This window comes from Chamaea fasciata, unplaced genomic scaffold (assembly GCF_029207755.1).
Source record: "Chamaea fasciata isolate MVZ Bird 193981 ecotype frontalis unplaced genomic scaffold, bChaFas1.0.hap1 SCAF_8, whole genome shotgun sequence".
NCBI lineage: Eukaryota > Metazoa > Chordata > Aves > Passeriformes > Sylviidae > Chamaea > Chamaea fasciata.
In genome coordinates, this window is record NW_027094093.1 from 5,692,331 (window position 1) to 5,712,743 (window position 20,413).

The 20,413-nt window shown below is 43.9% G+C and overlaps 1 protein-coding gene across 14 annotated transcripts in view; it reads right to left on the reverse strand.

The window, feature by feature from the left end:
• MAP2 (microtubule associated protein 2) overlaps nucleotides 1–20,413 on the reverse strand; it is a 243,804-nt gene that overhangs the window by 89,801 nt on the left and 133,590 nt on the right. Inside the window, exon 8 of one of the 14 annotated variants that reach the window (XM_066189463.1) lies at nucleotides 2,186–2,246. The exons of the other annotated variants lie outside the window; for them this stretch is intronic. The gene's annotated coding sequence lies outside the window, so the exon portion shown is untranslated. The remainder of the gene's footprint in view (nucleotides 1–2,185; nucleotides 2,247–20,413) is intronic. 14 annotated transcript variants of the gene reach the window in all.

Consider the following 20,413-nt stretch of genomic DNA (forward strand, 5'->3'; position numbering starts at 1 on the left):
GATCCTTCATGATTTCATTTTAACCCCTTCTTGCTGCTTTTCTCTGCGTCTTTTCCTACATGCAGAAATACACGGTAACTCCACGCAGAATTCCACAGTTTCTCAAGGATTTTCATGTGTGCTTTGACGGGGGCTCACGTTTGCAACAGTGAATCAAAACATCAGTCAATAAAACTGCCTCCCTCAGGAATTACAAATATGGCACAACTGTGATGCCAGAATACATCTAAAAGAATGAAATGGCAACGTAAGGAGTACATTACACACTACTTTAATTGCACCCTCTTTACAGAGAGAACAACAATGGAATCTGGTAAAAAGATGATGAATGTTTTCTGCATTTAGCAGCACCTGCTTCCATTTTACTTCCCTTGTCATCTCTGCACCAGAAACCCTGAAATAACCAGCATCACTGCAGTTGTAATGACTTGAACACCCACCTCAATCACATACAGAAAAAAGCCTAATTTTGTAGGCTTTGGTGCTTTTAAATTATGCTTGTTACCATGAGAACTCGATTAAAATGCCACCCACAAGCTTGCGGGAAGGGGGTAAAAACAACAACAAAACAAGAAAAAAATAAAATAATAAAAAAATACATACTTTTAATCAGTGGTAGTACACTTGCTGCATTGCAGCATTCTCAGAAGCTCCCCAGCCTTCTGCAGTAAGAGGCAGCAGAGACTACCAGAGAGATATATTTTGCTGAATACTTTATTCAGGAAAAAATTTAGCTGACAGTTTTGGTTGTTGTCCGGTACTTTTACACAACATTCCATCCAAGGAAGCACACATACATGTTCTGCACCATGATACGAGGTTTGATTTGAAAACCAGACCATTACATGTATGTTAAATGTGAGGGCAACTCTGACAGCCACCCAGGACAAAAAGGCTTTTTGTTGATATCTGAGATAAATCAAAGCTATGAAACCCTTTGCTTTCCCCTTCATCCTACAAATTCGTTAACTTTATGGTGAATTTTATGAATATTTACCTCTAGAAACTCAAGTGATAACACTGTATCTTCTAGGCTTCTAGTTTTGTTTTTCTTTTCTCTTTCATTTACGGCCTTACATTTGGATTAATGGACATGGATGCTGCATTCCTGCAGTCTGGCCAGGAGCCAGAGTTTGCACCCCAAGCCTTCAGCCATGTCAAATCAGATAATTAGACTGTGGCTGAAACGAAAGCTAGCCACAAACCACAGCAAGCAGCTTGGTCAGCAGTGTATGTGTTAAATGCCACAACTGATGCAGACTGCAGGAACAGCCTGCGAGCAGTGGTGGGCAAGCAAGGGGGAAGAGTTTCACACCTCTGATCAGAACAACTTCCTAGGCATTTACCCAGAAGGAGGCATCTCACAGAGCCCTCTCTTAAAAGACATTTCGACTCCTCTACAGGAGGGAAACGATTGCTGTTGTAATTAAGAGACCAGCCAAACTGTATCTCATCAAAGGTGAGAACAGAATGAATTTCCCGGCGGAAGATCAATCACCCTCCCCACAACACTCCATATTGGAGCATCAGGCATCCTTTAGGCTTCAAAAGCAGCAGCTCCATGAGGAAAAATCTTTCAGCCAGAGAGAGAGATGGCATGAACCTGAACTGTGCCAGAAACACTAGATACACCTTCTCAAAAGGAAAACCTACTGAGTTGAAACAAAGAGGATAAAATGGACCCTTGATATAGCTTCAGTGGGGCAGGCAGCTCTCCCAGTCCTTCACTTCACTTTACACATCATCAGTAGCTGCTCTCCCTATTTTGAATGTTATGTGTAAAGTATGCACTTGCAGCTGTGCTTTCACCTGACATGAGCTAAGCATCACAGATGATAAAAGTTCCACCAGAGGAGGGAGCAAACCCACGCACCAGCAGCAGGGGACACCCTAAAAGATGGAGAAGACCTATCCAAATCACACAGGCTGCACGGGAAGATTGTACCACCTAGGCTGGGAGAGGCACAAACACCCTTCAGTGACACCACAGGCTCTCAGCCAGGCAGAAAACCACAAGTGTATTTGCTTGAACTTAGAATATCAGATGTGGAGAGCGTCATAACCCCCACCAGGCAAGATCCTTAAAGACTTTTTAGATCACTGTCAGTCATCTTCTGAGGAAGAATTCTAAGGAGCATCTACCACAGGTAATTTCATTGAGGTCAAGAGGACTACCTTGACTTACCCCACGTCCAAATCCATACCCACTGACTGCCTGGTGCTTCCATGTCAACCCATTCCTGCTCCTGCACATGGGAAACATTAATTTTGAAGAATTAAAGATTTTAGTTTAACCAGATATTGCTGAAGTTAAGACAGATAGACTTCCCTTTTAATAAGCAGAAGCCGGATTTAAGGAACTGATAAATCATGAGGCCTGTCAACTTATGTTTGTGTATTCTGACTAATCAATAGGCTTCAAGAAGGACAATGAATTCATAAATCAAATACTCCTGGGAAAACAGGATTCAGTTGTCACACAACACTAAAAGGTTAAAAAGTCAAAGCGAAGAAGACTCGCTTAATTCATCATTTTGAGACCCTGCCCCATATAAAAAGACCACCGACCCATTTCAAAGAACAAACCACGCATGCTTAATAGCTTTTGGCTAATTACCATACGAGGCGGGGAATGGGATGTACTAAAGTCATGAATATACATTTGTGTTTTGGGTATTCAATCCTTCTGTACATAAAAAGACCCTGTGATCTTCTGTGAGCGCGCGTGTGTTCGGGAGCTATCCCGCACGCTGCCCGGCGTCGTAATTAAACATACACTTTCTAACTTTAAACTGTTAGAGAGTCTTTTGTCCGTCATAGTTGGATATCGGCATTAGGGCGATATCCATATTTTTGTAATAATTCACATGTACGGAACTGACTCCACCAACTTCCACTGGCTGTACACCACACAGGCAAAACACAAGCGAAGCTTGACCCTGGATACTCAGAAGACCACGGGCATACCGTACTGGAGGGTGAGACATGGTGCAAAGAGATATGAGAAGAGGGCTGAGCTGATGACAGAACAATCAGAATGACATTAGCCATGGCTGAGCTCTATGCAACCCACTATCATGCTGATGACCCACAACACAGTGTCTGTGCCAGTTTAGGCCACAGGACCAGCTCAGAGAGCCCCTCGGCTCAATGGCACAATTTTCTATTGCTTTTCCTCCTCTCCTTCTCTCTTTCTTTCTCCTAGTTGCAGTGACTCTGAGATTTGCCCTCAACAGAGGTGCAAATAGGAGAAGAATAATGCTTATGATCATCCAAACCTCCCACTGACAAAAAACCACCGTGTTTAAGAAAAAGCTTGACTTATCCTTCACAGGCGTGGATTTACCAGGAGATTAGTAACATTAAAAACTTTATTTAAAGAGGTTTCCCTCTTATTATCTATAGACTGCTAAGACCATGATTGTCTCACGTCATTTAGGGATTATTGTTAATTTATTATTTTCTGGTAATCTGTCTTCTTCCATCAGGCATTAACTACATACAATTTGCTGAAGTTGATCAAGGGATGAAGCATTTCATGCACCAATGGAAGTGCCTTCAAGATTATTTCCCTTACAAAGAGGTTTTCTACCTCATACAATTGTATTGCAACATATTTATTCCTACAATCACAAGGATCTTTAGAAAGGCAGAGTGTAACTTGCCTGTTTATGCTGCAAACCCCTCAGGGAAAGGGCTGTCTCTTCCCCGTGTGCAAGGACTGATGGAACAGCCACAGTTTAAAATTTGGATGTGACGTCTCTGATGAAGGTCGCAGCCTACAAACTACATTAAGGAGTCCCTGCTGTTGGTATAATCATGAAAACAAACAAAAATTCAGATTCTTGTTTCAACTCCACAGGGCTGCCGGCCTGACCAACTAGCTTGTCTCTAAATGACTTCTTTCACAGATACTCCACAGCACCTCCCACATCTTTCCTCCAGGAATCTATATAAAGCTTGCTGCATTTCTTCTTCTGATGGATGCTCATTTCTAAAAATACTCGTACAAAGAACTGTATTTGGTAGGAATTAAAATTTGAATGCCAGAATTCATTTAAGAAAACATAAAGCACAAGTCCCTGATACCAATCTGCCACCACAGACACACAACAGGTCCTCCAGATTTCTCCCTCATGTGGTCTGCTCAGTAAATGTGGAGCTCACATGCAGCCACAGCATACACTCCTTCTGGCCAAATTAACTGTCTAAGCACAGACAGGTCAAGGATGGAACAGGTGCTGGTTAACCTACAGAGAGAGAGAAGTCACTGCTGAGAGGACACAGAAAGTTGCTGAGAAAACGCAAAGCAAGTCAGGAAATCTCAAAGGTCCAAGGAGTAAATGGAGATAATACAGTGAAGAACAAGGAAGAACAACACAGGTAAGGCAAAGTGGGTGTGAAAGGAATAATCAAATGCTAGGAATCTGAAAGATCACAGCAGAGTGTGTGAATCTTCCATAGGGAACCAAAAAGATGAGAAAAGTAGAGGTACATGGTACCACAGGAAGGGAATATAGGGCCTGGAGAGATGGGGTAGAGATCGTCTGTAAAGTTGTGATAAACATCACAAGCTCTAAGGAGAGAGCCAACACTGGATGCCACTGACAAATAATACCCATGATTTTTATTTAAAAAACGGTTCAATTGGCAACAGCATTTCCAGCACTGAGCTGAACTCAAACTGAGAGAAAATCCTGACTTCAGGCATTTCAAAGCACAGATTTACTCTAGAAGGTCTAGATGCATTTCAGACTGCAAGAGAAGGCACCTCCATGACTTCAACAAATTTTCCTCACTCAGGCCAGAAAGAAATAGGTTTTCTCATCTTTACTTGATGGTTTTACTGATAGCTGGAAGCCAGTAAACTGAACATTCAGATCCTAGGGGAAAAAAAATGGGCAGCAGGGTGGTCCAATTCTGTTCTAAGGCCAATATTTACATAAATTTTAAATGGAGCTGAACTATTTTGTCCATTTCTGTTACTTGCTACAGCGAACAATATACAGAAATAGAGCTGCATTACTAACTAGACTTTTGCTGTATTAAAGAAAACAACATTCCCAATAGAAAACATACTAAAACACCAGAGACAAACGAGAGGTGAAGCTGACCTCCTGTATTTCACAACTCACTATACGCTGGATTTTAAACTGAAACAACCCCCAAGTAAAATAGGATTTGATCCCTTGCAGGCTGCATATCCTAAGAGGATACAATTTCCCAGCATGAGCTACGGAGTCTCTAAGGTACTAATTACACTGGCAAATATGGTCTCACCAGTGTGTCCTTTCTGGCTGCTTAATGCTCAACGCCTCTATGGAGATTTGACTGCAAGCTCCTCGGGGTCTGGAACAACTCAGCTGTTTGAGCACACAGCATCTAACACAGCAGTGATCTAATACAGACTTGGACACCTAGTTACTAATATTATGATAGATACAGCAATGAATCATGTAACATTAAGAAGAATCACAGCAAAAGCTGTTGTACACAGGATCTAGTTCCCAGGCATGTCACCATTAACCTTAGACTCAAAATCCTGTTGTGTCTGATTCTGTTTTCAGCACAGAGGGGATGTTCTTATGATTTTTAGCAGCCAAACTGACGCAAGACTAACTGTGTTAAAAAATCAAAACCTTTTGTCCTTGCCCCAGAAGTTACAACTGATATAAGAATACCAGGGAGCTGTTATTAAGAGTATGCTGCAGGAAACCCGCAGAGATGCAGGTATGGGCAACATTAGGAATCAGTCATTGAAGCAGGACTCCTGATCAAAGTGCCTTGCAATTTACCCCAGATTCCCCACACAGACATGGCAAAAGGCAGAACAACCTTACAGCAAGGTCCTGAAGTCTTTTGATGTAAAATTCAAGGATGATTTGGAAAACAACAAAGAGACGAGCCATGCGAGGATCTCACTTTTCACATCAAGATCTCACTTGCATGGTGTATTATACCCCCCTCCTGTGTAATTATTCCAGCTGTCCAAAATGTCATGGCTAGAGACTGAACTGAATTACAACTTCCTGCTTCAGAAGGGACCAAAGTCTCAGAGGGATTAAAAATAAGAGGGGAAAAAAAGGACTCATCTTAAGGATGACAACTACAGTAATTTTCGGTCACGATTGTGAAAGGCTTTATCAACTATACTGGAAAAAACATTAGGATTTAAACATCTGCTCTTCTCATAAGTGTCGTTCCTCAATACAAACCAATCTGTCCCTCTCAAACTTCTCTCATGGAGAACGCTCACAGCATTCCCATTATTCCCACTCTCTCTTTCAAAAGCCTATTTACTACCACAACACTTAAAGAAGGCCTACCTGAGTGTCAGGTAGCCTAACGCTGAACTTACAAGCTGGATTGCTTAGGAACTGGTGACTTGCACTACAAAGCTATTGACAGGTACTAAGTGTGAATGGGATCATCTTCCCCCCAGCTGCTTTGCAGGCAGCACTGACTTCCAGCTCCCCCCTCAGTGCGAGACACAAGCGCATCCCTGTGCGCCGCACCCTTGTCCTGACACCAGGCAGAACAAGATGCTCCACAGGAAAGGACACGAAAGCACGGCAGGAGGACTAAGGTGGCTTTAGACAGCAGCAGGGTTTGCTGTGAAGATGAACAAGGGACGTGGTCTGTCAGACCACGGGAGGAGACAAGTGATACAAGGCCTTTCTGAGCAGTCACACCTGGCAGATAGTGCAGACGTCAGAAGGACACAGAGCTGCCCTGCAGTTCCTGAGAAAGAAGGGCTGAGGTGCACCACTCAGCAAGGACTTCGGAAAACTGAAACTGTAATTTTTACAAGTGTGAGCAATTCCTTTTTCATATAGCTGAAGAGATGCAAGATGAGGATGTTCACAGCAAAAATTCAACTGCCTTTAGAAGAGATGAGCCTCTATTCCATGGTGTTTTCTTTCCCTCCACATCATCCAGGGGACAAAACTCACAGTTGTGAGAATTCAGCATTAGCACGCTGAACTGGTTCCTCAGCTACAGGAGGGATTATGTTGACTTGACTGCTGGAGATGCAGAAATAATTGCAGTAAGTATTCACAAAACCAAAATGCAGCCCAGCAAGTCACCATCACTTGCTTAATTCTGTCCCTCTATAAAGTCACTTAAGTACTGCACAGAAATGGAAAAGTTCTCGGGGTTGGCTGCTGGTCCTGACAAAGGAATCAAGCATAAGGTGCAACACACAGGACACCTGTTTCCCTTCCTTACCAGTCTTTTCCTTGAAATTAAACTCTGTGGCTCATCACAGCAGAGGGGAAAGGAAGGAAGGATGACATTTCCTTCTTGCTCTCCCCTCCTGGTTTGTCTGGTCCACCTCTCCATCCGAAGAGTTGGGAAGAGGCTCACTGAAAAGCTGCAGCAAGTCAGGTACCTGTCTGTCAATTTCTGCCTGAATTGCTTTGTTTCTCGGCTGTAAACAGCTTTTAAGCATCTACTTGTGACTCAGTCTGCTATACAGGAGTATTACTAACACCACCACTGTCATCATGATTTGACAGTAACAGAGGACATTGTGTCCTTCCCACTGCTTAAGGATCACGTCTGAATCCTTACAAAATGTAGCAAATTCTACCTTGGATATTCAGAAATACAAATACCAGAATGTTCAAAACAGCTTGTGTTCAAAGCAGGTGTTTGCAAATGAATGAAGGTGCAGGTAGGTAGGTGCTAAGTGATAAACACAAAGGAGGAAATCCCAAAGGCTGGTTTGGTACCAGGACCTTTTGTAACTTTTACCTGGAAGCTAAAAGTTTCTTGCAAGTGAGACTGCAGAACAGCCTACTGGCTGGTAGGAGACTATTTTTAAGAGGAAGGAGGAATGGATGCCACATTGACTGTGACAGTGAGTGTGCCAAGAGCCTCCTGCAGCCCCATGTCAGAAACAATCAGGTGGGGATGCCTCACTGCAGCCCTCCCAATGCTAAACATGAGACACTCAAGCCAACTGCGTGGGAAAAGAGAGGACAACGCCAATAATGCCCCTAAGCTCCACCTTGCACACTGCCCACTTGCCAACTTTCCCCAGTGCTACAACAATCACTGGGGGAATAAAAAACACTCAACCCAAAGTAACCGAAATGAAAAACAAGAACATCTCTAGAATTTTTTACTCTTCAGGAATCAAGCCAACATTCCTCCTGCAGCTACTACAAGAAACCCTTCTAGTGAGTATCAATTCATATCACTTTGCTAAAAACTGTTCTAATCATTCCTCACTGACATCTTTCTGTATAATGCTAACTTTCAATCACTGATGAGGGAAATTTCTAACTCTAAAACATAAGCTATGGTGTACTTATGCTCTGTACAAAATTCATCTAAAATGAGCCTGTATCCAAAGAGGTTCCAGCCTAATCAAAGTATCAATGCACAAATGTTCTCCCCGAGTACACCACATGCTCACCTTGATCTCCTGCTGCCCTCAAGGCTCTGTTCCAGATGGCTGCTGCCAAGCTCCATCCCCACCTATGTGCCTCTGCTTCTGAGCATTGGTAGGTTCACAGTAGAAAAAGAAATCCAAGCAATGCTTACAGTCAAAAGCTCACACAAAATTACCTGTAATCTCAATGTGACAGAGCCTTAGGAGGGTGTTGAAAGTTCCGCTCTCCTGCTAAGAAACAGTGTCAGGTGAGCAAATCTTGACACCTTCGTGTCTTGGGGTCCCTTCAGAGAGACAGCTCACACCCAGAAAAGCCTGTGTCAGGAGGAGATGCTGGGTTTGTTCACAATGCCCAGGGAATCACAGTGACCAGCATGAAGAGCCACTGCAGCAGCCCCAGAAGCATCCCACAGGATCAGAGAAGGCTGCAATTCTTCCAGAGCTGAGTCCTCAGCTCCAAATGCTGCAAACAGGCGGAACTGACATCCCAGCTCAGAGGAACGCCAGCTTTATCACCCATTCCTGATGCCCTCTGTGCCACCTTCCCGGCTCTGTCACTCCTCCTCCCCAACCAGCAGCCCAGCCTCGGGGGATGCTCTTACACAGGGGGCAAACACATCTCCTTTTGCTGCGCCCTCACCTCCTTTGTCACAACTTTCTCTGTCACACCCCTGCGATACATTATTTCCACTGCTAATTCTCACTGTTACTTTTAGTCACACAGAGACAAAGGACACAGGAGAGACAGCAATGCTCACAAGATCCTCCTGTACCTGTATTTTATCTCCTAATCACCTAGTGTGAGTTTCTTCACCCTGTGAAGAAAATGCTACTTCTGATGTACGATTGTTTCTCTCTCTTTTCATTTCAGACTTGCCAGCTTCTTAAACTGTCTGCGGCCTCTGAGCAGCATCAAGAGGCTGTGGAGCACTCCATGGATATACTCTTTATTTCCATAGCAATAATTTAGGTGTGACAGTTAAGGGTGGGATCTGCAGAGACAATTTAAGCTTTGCACAGCAGACAACTGAGAACTTACTTCCTCGCTAGTGGAATACCATCAATAGCGAAATGGCAGCTGCAATAAAACTGCCTGTTGCTTTAAGTCTTGCAGGCTAATTTAATCCTTCATTTAGTACTTGCACTGCTGCAAGGGTGTTCTGAGGCCATGGGAAAATTCCTGAAGCGTGCAGGATCACTGCTTATGGCGCCCCTCCTGCCTGGCAGAGGCTGGCAGGAGCCTGCAGGGTGCTGGATGTGCTGGCTGCCTCCAGGAGCCAACAGGAGCCTCACAGGAGCAAATTCCAGGGCTGTGGTGGCTCCTGCCCTCCCACAGCTGGAGGCCCAGAAGGTGAAAGGCTCCTTCCCAAACTGCTGGGCTGCCTGTGCTGTGCTTTTCAGGAGGAGCAGCACTGAAATTCTGTGAAACAAGAAGCACCTTAACCCCCAGGCACGTCAAATGTCTCAGAGACAGGAGAGGCTGGCACATACACACTTTATGTGCCTCCACAGCCCATGTCAGGCCTGTGCTGCCATGGCTTGTGAGAGAGAAAAGCTCACATATGGAAAGTCAACTGCCTTGTACTCGTGTGTCTGCTTATTACAGCCTACAAATGCTGAGAGCCAAATTTGATTCGCTATTTCAATTTCCTTCAAATTCATAAATCCAGGAGAGACTGCATGCAGAAGTGAACTAGGGGCTGGTTGGGAAATTGGTAGATTTACAGGCTTATAACAGCTCAAGTCCAAAGCCAGCCTTGTACCCAATACATACACACACAAGTGCACATGTGCACGTCCATACAAATCCCACACCATACATTATTACCTTTTTTCATCCTGTAGTCTCAGTTTGCCTTCCTTTAAACCTTGCTTGATCCTTCCTACTTTTTCATCATTAAGTATCCTGGCAGCCTCAGAAACATGGCACTGACTACTCAAGGAGAATACAGGAGAGTGATTTTGCTCACTGCTCAAGTATGATCTCACAGAAGAAATGTGTCCTAAACTGCCATAATCCAGCACCTTCCTTTTTATTAGTGACAAGGCAGAGCAGGCACTTTTACAACCTGAACAAAACTTTCATGCTCACGTGTGTGTCCATGCTACTCTTCAAAGGATGTAGAGTCTGAACCTTCTCTAACTTGCTGGGCAGAGAGGACACGCAGGGAAGGGGACCACCACCATCCTGTTATGCCTTACATGAGCTTCTACAGGCACCTCCTGCACAGGTGTCTGTGCTCACTGAAACCTTCATTTTGCATGTGTTGCAAGGCCAGAGCAAACACACCACTTCTCCCCCAAATAAAGGCAGCACTTCCCCCTGCCCAAGTTACACCAGCAGAAGCTCGGGCACTTTGCCACCCTGCTCACACTGCACTTCTTCCTTACACTCCAGAGGTAGTTTTTCAATCAAATTCTGTTCCCATTTGCTGGAGTTCAGTATTCTGTCTGTAGCATTTTAAACTCATCCTTGTGTAAACAGCAACTATGTTCACTTGAAAATCAAACTGAAGTGAATACATGTGCATACAGAAACACTGACAAAACAAGTATCTGCTCCTCTACATCACAGAAGTTTTCCTCAATGCTTGTTTTTATTCTTCTGCGACAGGAGTCTCCTGAATGTTTTCTCTTTCCAAAAAGCAGAAAAAATTCTGCATTTCTTTGATCCAAAATGCGTTTCTTTGATCCAAGCCAATCATTTTTGATTCTGGAGATCTGGAAGCATTGTGCTTGTGATTACTCTGCCGAATCATTCCCATCTTTTCTGTGGTACGACTCAGTGCAGCAGCAGGATATGACAAACCAGAGCAGAGTGCAGGAGCACTGTCACCTCTCTCAGGGCTCTGCCTTTGTATCATCACCATCTTAGGCCCCTTTCCACCCAGGGCTGTAAGCAGGTTCTTGCTAAGCCAAAAGTGAGACAGCTGCTCTGACAATGGATACTGTGTCTCCCATCAGATGCAGGAGGCTTTTAAAATAAACCTACTTAAAATACTCCTAATTTTTAAAAGTAGGAGTACTGCAAAAACAGGAAGCAGCCCCAGAAAAATTAAGTGTTCAAGGGGCTAGAGAAGTTTTCTCAAGCTTTCTTAGTTTGTTGAAGCAGCCTGGTTGTAAAACTACACTAACGAGTTAAAAGGTCGTACTTGGGCAGGCAGGTGATAGGGTGCTGTGCCTGGTGGTTAAACAAGGGAAACCCTCTGTTCCTACAAAGAAATAGAAAAATATTCTCACTGTTTAGTCTCTATGCAGTGAATTTAGCACAAACTCAACACTATAAGAGAGGGACTGTAAAATGTCCTTATGTCTTATCAGCACATTTCTGTCTGAGCCTATTACTCTCAGCTTTATTTATTTAAGACTCATTAATTCAGATTCCCTGTTATGTCCAGCCTGCTTTGGGACCACCAAGGAGCTGCTTACTCCCTAGGCCAGCCCTAAAAAAAGCAGGCACCGGCTCCTAAAACCTGTCCATCAGGGAAGGCAAATGGTGCACAGCACAATTTCAGCCAGACTTCCTCCACTGGGAGAACTGTCAGAGCTGCTGCATGCAGGGACTCTACTGCAGGGCAATCCCAAGGGGGAATGAGGAAAGGGGTTGCTAAGATGCTCAGGAAGTAATGGAAGAAGAGCAAGAGTCCCTCACCAACTTCCCAGTATGACACTTCAAAACAGCTGAAGATACCAAGGCAGGGAACTGGTACAATTTCTTCTTTAAACTGTTTTTCTTGCCCAAGTTGTAGCAGAGGGTCTCTAAGTTTAGCAGGGACAAGCAACAAAGGTTACCACAGATGTGAGTGCCCTTTTTGGGACCCTTTTTAATCAGAGAGAAACGCCTGGGCAGCAAATGTGGTCATCTTGCTGAAATGGCCTCTGCATGCCCCACCATATATCCCCTCCCTCCTTTGTCTAAGACTTTGACCAGAGGACACTGGGGAAAACATCACAGGTGCAAGCAGCAGACAGACACACAAGTGTCTGCAATCAAGGAGAAAGGGGTCTCCTTACCACATGTCCTGGACTATCCCCAAGTATTATGGAGGCAGCTAGCACTACCACCTATACTTAAGGCTGCAGCTTCTCAAGGCCGAGACACTTGTGACTTTACTGACTTCAGTCGTTCAGAAATTAATTCCCTGTACAGGGTATCTGACTCAGGTTAATGCTTTTGTTTGAGAGTTCACTGTTTTAAAGCTTCAGCAAGAACACGGCAGGCATTCCCAGGAACTAGAGCAGTAAGATAACTAAACCAAATTAAAAAGAAGGATAGAAGAAAAAATAAGATGTAAATATGAAATCAGAATCACAAAGGCAAATAACCTTAAGCTAGAGAGCGGCTCAGGTTTTTTTTTATTTCCTGGACTGCCATCCTTTGTCACTGAATTAGTCACCTTGTCTGTACCACATCACTGGCATGGGGTTGTGCTAACTGCAGCTTTCCATCAGTTTGCCCAGTTAACATCTAACAAGAACAGAAAGATTTTTAAGGGGGAAGGCTTCATACAGTTCTGACAGCAAATTAATTAAAAATTTGAAATGGAATAAACTCCACCTTACAAGCAACAATTAGTTACAGTAAATGAGCTATGGTGGAAATGAGGCTCCAGCCAGCATCAACTCTACCAACCCACAGGACAAGGATGAATGTTAGAATGAGCTAATTAAATTTTCTCTGGCTCAGCAGAAAGATCAATGTTCTTGACAGCCGAGGGTTCAGCACGTGGCATCCCAACAGCCCCTGCCTGATGTGTCACCACTGCAACAAAGGGCCACGTAGTCAGAACCAGAGGAGGTAGAACACCCCTCTTGGGAGGGGCCAGCACAGCAGACAGAGGCATTCATTCAACAGGGACATTAACAGAAGGATGGAGACACCTGCTACTTGCATGCCAGATGGTGAGATGGCATTTTTACCAAAACCAAACTTGGCTTTGCACTTTCATTATCTATTCTACCACCACTAAACACGTGTCCCAGTAGTCTGAACTGAAACCTCTCTGCTGAAGGTTGACTGTAATAAATGTGATTTTAGCCACTAGCAGAATACCAAAAATACCAGACAACCAAAATACAGATGTCAGAAGTGGACAGCATTTTTGCTGCCCCACGAATTTGCTCAATTCAGGCTGTTATCACCATTTCCAGCTCTTGCTGACGGGGAAGAAAATGAGATGATTCAAAAGATCATCTGCTGGAGACTAGAAGAGACACCCACCCACACAGCGACGCCCACATTCAGGGCATTTAAACAAAAAGCAAGAACTTAACATTTAAGTGCCTAGTCAGAATGTAGGACCCATAGCAATGGGGTTTACCACTTCCTCTAAGCTGCTTCTTATAATCACAGTGCAGAATGTATTAGGAAGGGTTTAATTTTGTTTGTATTTCTCTCAAATCCTGTTGCTTGAGACAGAAATCCAGAAGAATCTGTCCCAGTAAGGAATTACTTGAAACTGGCTGTGTCTTTAGAAAAGCTTTGTGCTCTGATGAAGGGACACGCCAGCTTCTTGATGCCCCAGAGCCAGGATGGCAGGGGATGGCACTTTGGCTGCTCCAAGCAACACCTTCCACAAGAGACAGGGCACAAAACAGATGAGCTGGTTTTTTCACTCCTAATGGGAAGCTGTGATTAATATTTTCCATCTTGGATACGGAAACCTAGGTCAGGACACACAAGCTTGCCACAATGAAGAAAACTTGATGTCTTGTCCACAAATACAGCCTGGTAAGCGCATTCAGCACGTTTTCTTTCACCGGAGGACATCAGACAGATTCTCTGTTGGTGCAGACTAACAAAGGGCTGGACAGCTCTAGGCTGGATGCAGTGTGACCTAGCACCAACAGTCAAGGAAACCTGTTCATTCTGGCTCTGCCATTTGTCTGTGGATAAAGCACACTACTTCCCTGTGAATCCATTAGGGATTGCCTTTTCTTCTTTTTGCTAAACACTTTGACCTACAAAAACTGATGGAAAAAACCCTCAGTGTGCATATACATACATATGCACAACAGAGGACTGAGATTCTATTTTATGCACAAGGTATTTGTAACAATTCTTCATTAACGCACACTTACTCCTACTTGTCCTCTTAAAGAATTCTCAAAACCAACAGGATTGATAAATTTATACACTGTACTAATTTTAAAAAATGCATCTGTCTTGTTCAGGAGCTGCTTTTATTCTCATTTGAGGGCTTGTGTGTGTTCAAATACTTCGGTATGACCTACCCAACAACACACCTGTTCTGCAGAGTCACCTGTAATGAAAATTTTAAGGACTAAGTGAATTCTTTTCCGAAGCTGTTCCACTTGCTCTCCTGAGAAAGGAGCTGTTATCCTGCTGGGTCAGCCCATCCACCCAAGGCCCTGACTCTGCTTGCAGATATCCATTATCTTCACCCATCTGCCTGCAGAAATGCACATTTTCGGTTATAAACTCTTCAGTCTGGGAGCTTGCCTTTTGCTATATACACCTCAAGAGCAACATACACACTATGACAAAAGCCTAAATTGCCACAAATTACTTTTCAGCATTTAACGCTTTGCCCAACAATGCTGCAAATAGATCCAATCTATTAGCACCAAACCTTTCCCCACAGCTTCTTCCTTTTACACTACACTCTCCTCCTCCTTCCTATTTTCCATGTACCCCATGCTTTCCCCTTGGCAGCAGAGGCTTAAAATAACACATTTTTCAAAGGGATGCAAAAAAACATATTCTGGTTATCTGCAGGGCAGATTTCACTACACATTTATTATCATTATTCAGTTTCCAAAGTGCTAGGGAACGAAGGTCAAATATATCTGAACTACAGCTAGGGCTGACGCAGAGAGAGCAAATGTCTTTAAACCACTCCAGCCTAAAGGAGGCAAACCAGAGGCCAGGTCGTGGTGCTGTAAATTACCAGTCATCAGCAGAAGTCAGCAGCTTGCTGTGGCTGTAGGTGTGGCCCTGACGTTCAGAAAGGGCTGCAGCAGATGTTGCCTCAACTTGAGAATCAAGACTGCAGAGCCACACTGACTGAGGAAAAACCTGTCCTGAGATTTTCACCATCAATCTGAGTTGGCTTTGGGCAGCACATAACTCAGTACTTCACTCACTCCAGCAACATGCTGCCTCTGAAAGCCAGCTTGGCAGTAGGGACATGTTCCCTTTCGACCAAGCTGATTTAGAAAAGGTTCTAATGATGCAAAAACAAGCAGTGCTGATCATACCACCACTCATTTATTTATTCCAAAAACTACTGCACTGCATCTGCGTTAAAATGACTGGATTACTCCCAACACTTCTCAATTCCCACTGCTTGTCTGGTGGCTTGTTTTCACTAAAACATCCACACCAAATCTTTCAATGGGTTAAAAGAAATTTTTAAAACCCTGCAAACTGAGAAAGGTCTATTCATGGGGAAAAGCACCTTGGGGTTGCTACTGCCAGTCTAAGCTGCTCACAGTCATGAAGATAGAGGAGACAAAGTCTGCCTTGGTTATGATTGCGAGGAGGAGACAGGGAAGGTGAAAAGCTGTCTCAGCATACAAGAATCTTGGCTAAGTGAAGCCTGAAATACACAGTACACAGGAGACACTGTTCAATCATTTATAGAAACCAAGGTTAGCAGTGTCAGCACATTTGGCCCGAGAGGAAACAGTTTCCTGATCCTCTTGACGCAGAAGTAACTTGGCTACATTAGTGGCTGCCACTAAGCAAGGATTAAAGAATGGAAACAGAGAAGGACAAGGAAAGCAAAGGATAAAATGAGCATGTCAATATTTTCACAGCTTCTATTCAGCAGCCCAGCTAGAACCCCAAGGGGGTTTGCTTCAGGAACCTCAGAGACAGAGACAACTGCTACGTTTGATGGAAGTATACGGTGTCTGGGTTTTACAAATGGTGTTTCTAATAGTTTATCTGATTTTGTAACTAGCAGGGAAGGAAATCGTTCTGATGACAATTACCACTGAGGCATTTTGTTGTGTTTACTGACACAGACCTGTCATTAACACTCCACTTCTCTTAACCACAACTCGCTTTCCCTGCAGTTACGCATTAAAGATTGGTCTGGGGGCTTGTCAAGTTGAATTTTAATACATACTCCTTGGAAGATGTACCACCCACCGTTTCACATCTATAATTTATTGTATAATGAGTTCCTATAAATTCTTATGATAGCTTAAGAGACTTGCAGGATGGATTGCTGGCCTTTTTTTTTTTCTCAGTTGGTGGGCAAAGCAGAAAGAGTCACGGAGTTCCTCTTGTCACCCACTTGGGCCACAGCTCAGGCCGCCTCCCTCCACTGAAGGGTCTTACCTCCAGAAGAAAGGCTGTCATAAGACTCTCACTGCTAATGAAGTTGCTGGCACAGCAATATGTACAGTTCAACTGTCTTTGCATTTACTCCAGGAGGCTCCAGCTACTTCAGACACCCATGGAATGGTTGTATGGTCACAAGCTACGTCTTCACAGGCTGGAGAGGAAAAGCTCACTAGGGATTCTGGAAAGGGACTGCCTAATAGTCACTTAGTGAAACAGAAACCACCAACCCTACAAGTTGGTATCCAAGAGAAAATATTTAATATCTGGGACTGAGAAATCTTTCACCTATTAGGGACACACCTATCAATTTCACACACATAGAAGATATGTTTGATATGTTTCCATATTTTGGTCCAGCATCCCAAATAAGAGCTCCCATTGGAAGCTGGAGACTTTTCCTTTTGGGACATTACATTCCCCATACCTCTCAGAGCCAAGACAATGAAAAACACTACCAGGAAGTTTTAAGAACTTATTACAATTTCTTTTTTATTTTTCAGTGAACAGCAAAAAAACCAAATAACCTACTTCAGAATACAGGTATTGTACTATATGCATCTTATTAAACTCTGCTTTTAATGTGTCTTTGGACTAATACCACTTTCTAAAACAAACCCTAGCCCTGAGTTAGCCTATGGATGCAAATCCAAGCGTGTGTGCAGACACAAATCCAAGAGTGTGTGCTGAAATCAGGCTGTTCCCAGGCAGAGCTCTTGCAAGGAATAAAGCCAGGATGTGCAAAGGGCTTTCACTCATGAGTGACAGACACAATCAACAGAGAAAATCAGCCACTGCCTTTCATCTCCTTACAAATGGCTTGACAGCCAAGATATGGCAAACCAACAAGTACGAGAGTCTTTCCCTTAATCATCACCGTAATTCAGAGGGAGGAAAAAGGCAGGGAGGAGAGGATGGAAGAAGAGGACCTGAGGAGCTGGGATGAAGTGTCACAAGGAGACTGACAGCTGGCCAGAGCCACTTCAGCTTTGCTAAGCAAGGATTTAAGGATGCTGCACAGCTGGACAAGCCTGGCATGAGCACACGCTAGAGACTGGCCTCAGGTCTATGCTGCTCCACTCCAGGGACACACCTGAACTCAGCAGCAGGGAGGGCATTTTCTCAGCTGCTGCTGCTGAGCCCTGTTGAGCTCCTGGAGCTCTAGGACACTCACCACAGAAGGAAAGCAGCCTAAGCTGCTCCATGATAAGCTCATTGTTGCTTTGGCTTCCAGGCTCTCTTGTCCAAAATTAAAGATGTGTTTCCTTTCCCCACAGCATCCAGGACTGTAACACAGCTATGGCCCTTGCATGGGGTGGAGGTGACAGACAAGGCAGATGAAACAACCACTTTCCAAAGGACAGCAGAGGAGCCTTTTGTATTACTGACAGGGCTGGGACAAGTCTTATGCCAGTAAGAAATTAAGGATACATAAGTTTATGAGACAGGGTTAGAAAGCAAGAACTGCTGCACTGGTTTGGGTCCATCCTCCTCCTTGAGTATTCTTTTGTGTTACACCAGTTCTGTTTATTCTGAAGATTTTCCTGTGATATAACAGCCAGATAGAAAATTTCCTCAATACATCCTATAACCCAAGAGTCAACCTGGTACATCAGAGTCTCTGCGATGGAAATACACAATAAGACACAATAAAAGATATCACTTTCTTTGGCTTGGGATGAGTTAGTCTTATCATCCATGTGATACTATACAATTTAAGGGTGTCAGTAGAACTTCAGATGATTCTCTTGAAAAAGTAAAAACCCCCTTTGACAGGATTGCAGACTGAGGGACTTTCTGTGGGTAACAAAGCAGGTTAATGTCTGAGACAGGACCAAAACCAAGGTCTCTCAGCTCCTGCATCTAATGATAAGATTGAATAAGGTTGAACATCCACTCCCATGATCTAACAACAGTGTGCAGCTCTATAATCCTGTAGTAATCAAGTGGAGCCTTTTCTCAGTGTGTCCCAGTTAAAATGATGGCAAGAGAAGAGCAATGGCTCAGCATCATGCACAGCTGCTCTGGGATCGCAGGGGAAGCCACATCAGCCTCTGGTTAGTACACGAGTTTCTGTAATCAGCTGCCTCTATGTTATCTGTAATTTCAAGGGTGCTGAAGTTAACTTTGAGGAGTCAAGAGCAAGCTGTGCAGTACCCTGGAAACCGAGTTTAAGCTGCAGTTTTTTGCACTGATGTTGATGTCTTTGAGATCAGAAGGCCCAGAGCACCACATTAAGTAAGGAAGGGACATAGAAGACATTTGCTAGAGCACACCCTCAAAGGCTCCAATGTCACAGCTTATGTGCCACCACAGACATCTAAGTTAAACACAAATGGCAAAAAAGCACTGCCTGAAGACCTCCACCTGGGAGCAAACATGGCAGGGGATGCAGTACAGGACAGCCAGTATTCCCTGCCTTTTTAAAGAAAATTTTTACCATGCTTTGGATTTCTGCTTTTTCTTTCTCCCCAGTTTAGAGCATTACAGCCAAGCAGTACTGTCACAGTACTGACCCCATCCCATGGCACATTCTCGAAGTTTTACTGGCACTGTTTTGGAAAGAACCACAGAATCACAGGAACTTTGCTCAGGACCATACTGAGAAGCCCATTTCACACACATTCCCGTAATAAATGCACTTCCTATACACAATACAACTGCTGAGCAAAATCTCCCAGAGGCTTTAAACCTGTTACTTCTTAAGTCACCTCTAAACCACTTATCTCCATTAGCAATCTGGAATGCACAAGTTACCTGTCACACTGTGAAGGGGAATTAAGTAAAGCAGAGTCTTTGAGTAGTTGAAAACAGCAAGCTTTTTGCTTGCTTTGCTGGGGATTTTCTAGACATGCCCTGCCATCATTTCCTCCAGGCCTGCCTGAAGGTCTGCACTTTGAGAGTCCCTAGAAATGCCCACCACCACTCACAGCACATTCAAGCTAAATCTGAAATACAGCATCACTTGATTTTCTGCTCGACCCAAGTCAGTGCTTACAAAAGCAGAGTGTATCTCCCAGGCCAGGGACTGCTGAAGCAACTACACCTGCCATAAAATTCCTCTTAGCATTCATCCTGCTTTGTGGAAAAACTAGTAACCTGCTGATGACTTATGCAAATAAGCAATGCTCTGTGCCAGAGACAATATGATACCAGAATCAGCCAGGAAGAGATGTTTCCACTGTGAAACACGACTCTCCAGCAGTCATAGTATCCCTCCCAGAACAGAGGATGGCTGGCACCAGCACATCCACAGCCAGCCTTGCTCCCTTCAGTATTTTCCCTTCATTCCACATGTCTTCTCTCTTGTCCCTGCTCAACAATTAAGAGCAGCAAACTCAAGTGACATTTGCCTATCATCAGTCATTTCATAAGAAATACTAATTTCATTTAAAGGTGATTGATGCTTACAGGACATGGGTCCCACAAGTGCCACAGTTGTGTCAGCCACAGAGGTGTGACAGTAGGAAAACTGTCCAAATAGACTACAGCATGATAGTTCTCCAGTCCTTAAGAGCCTCAATCCCTGGATTCCCTATAAAAACCCCCAAGCTCTGACTTTTCCATCTAATAAAGAAACGAGGAAAATACTGGCAAAGCCTCTTCTCCTGCTGCCCCAGTTTCATGAAAGCCCTTGTCTATTTTCAGTAGAGTACAGGTGGGTTCTGCTGATAAGTATTCAGGCACAGATATCTTAC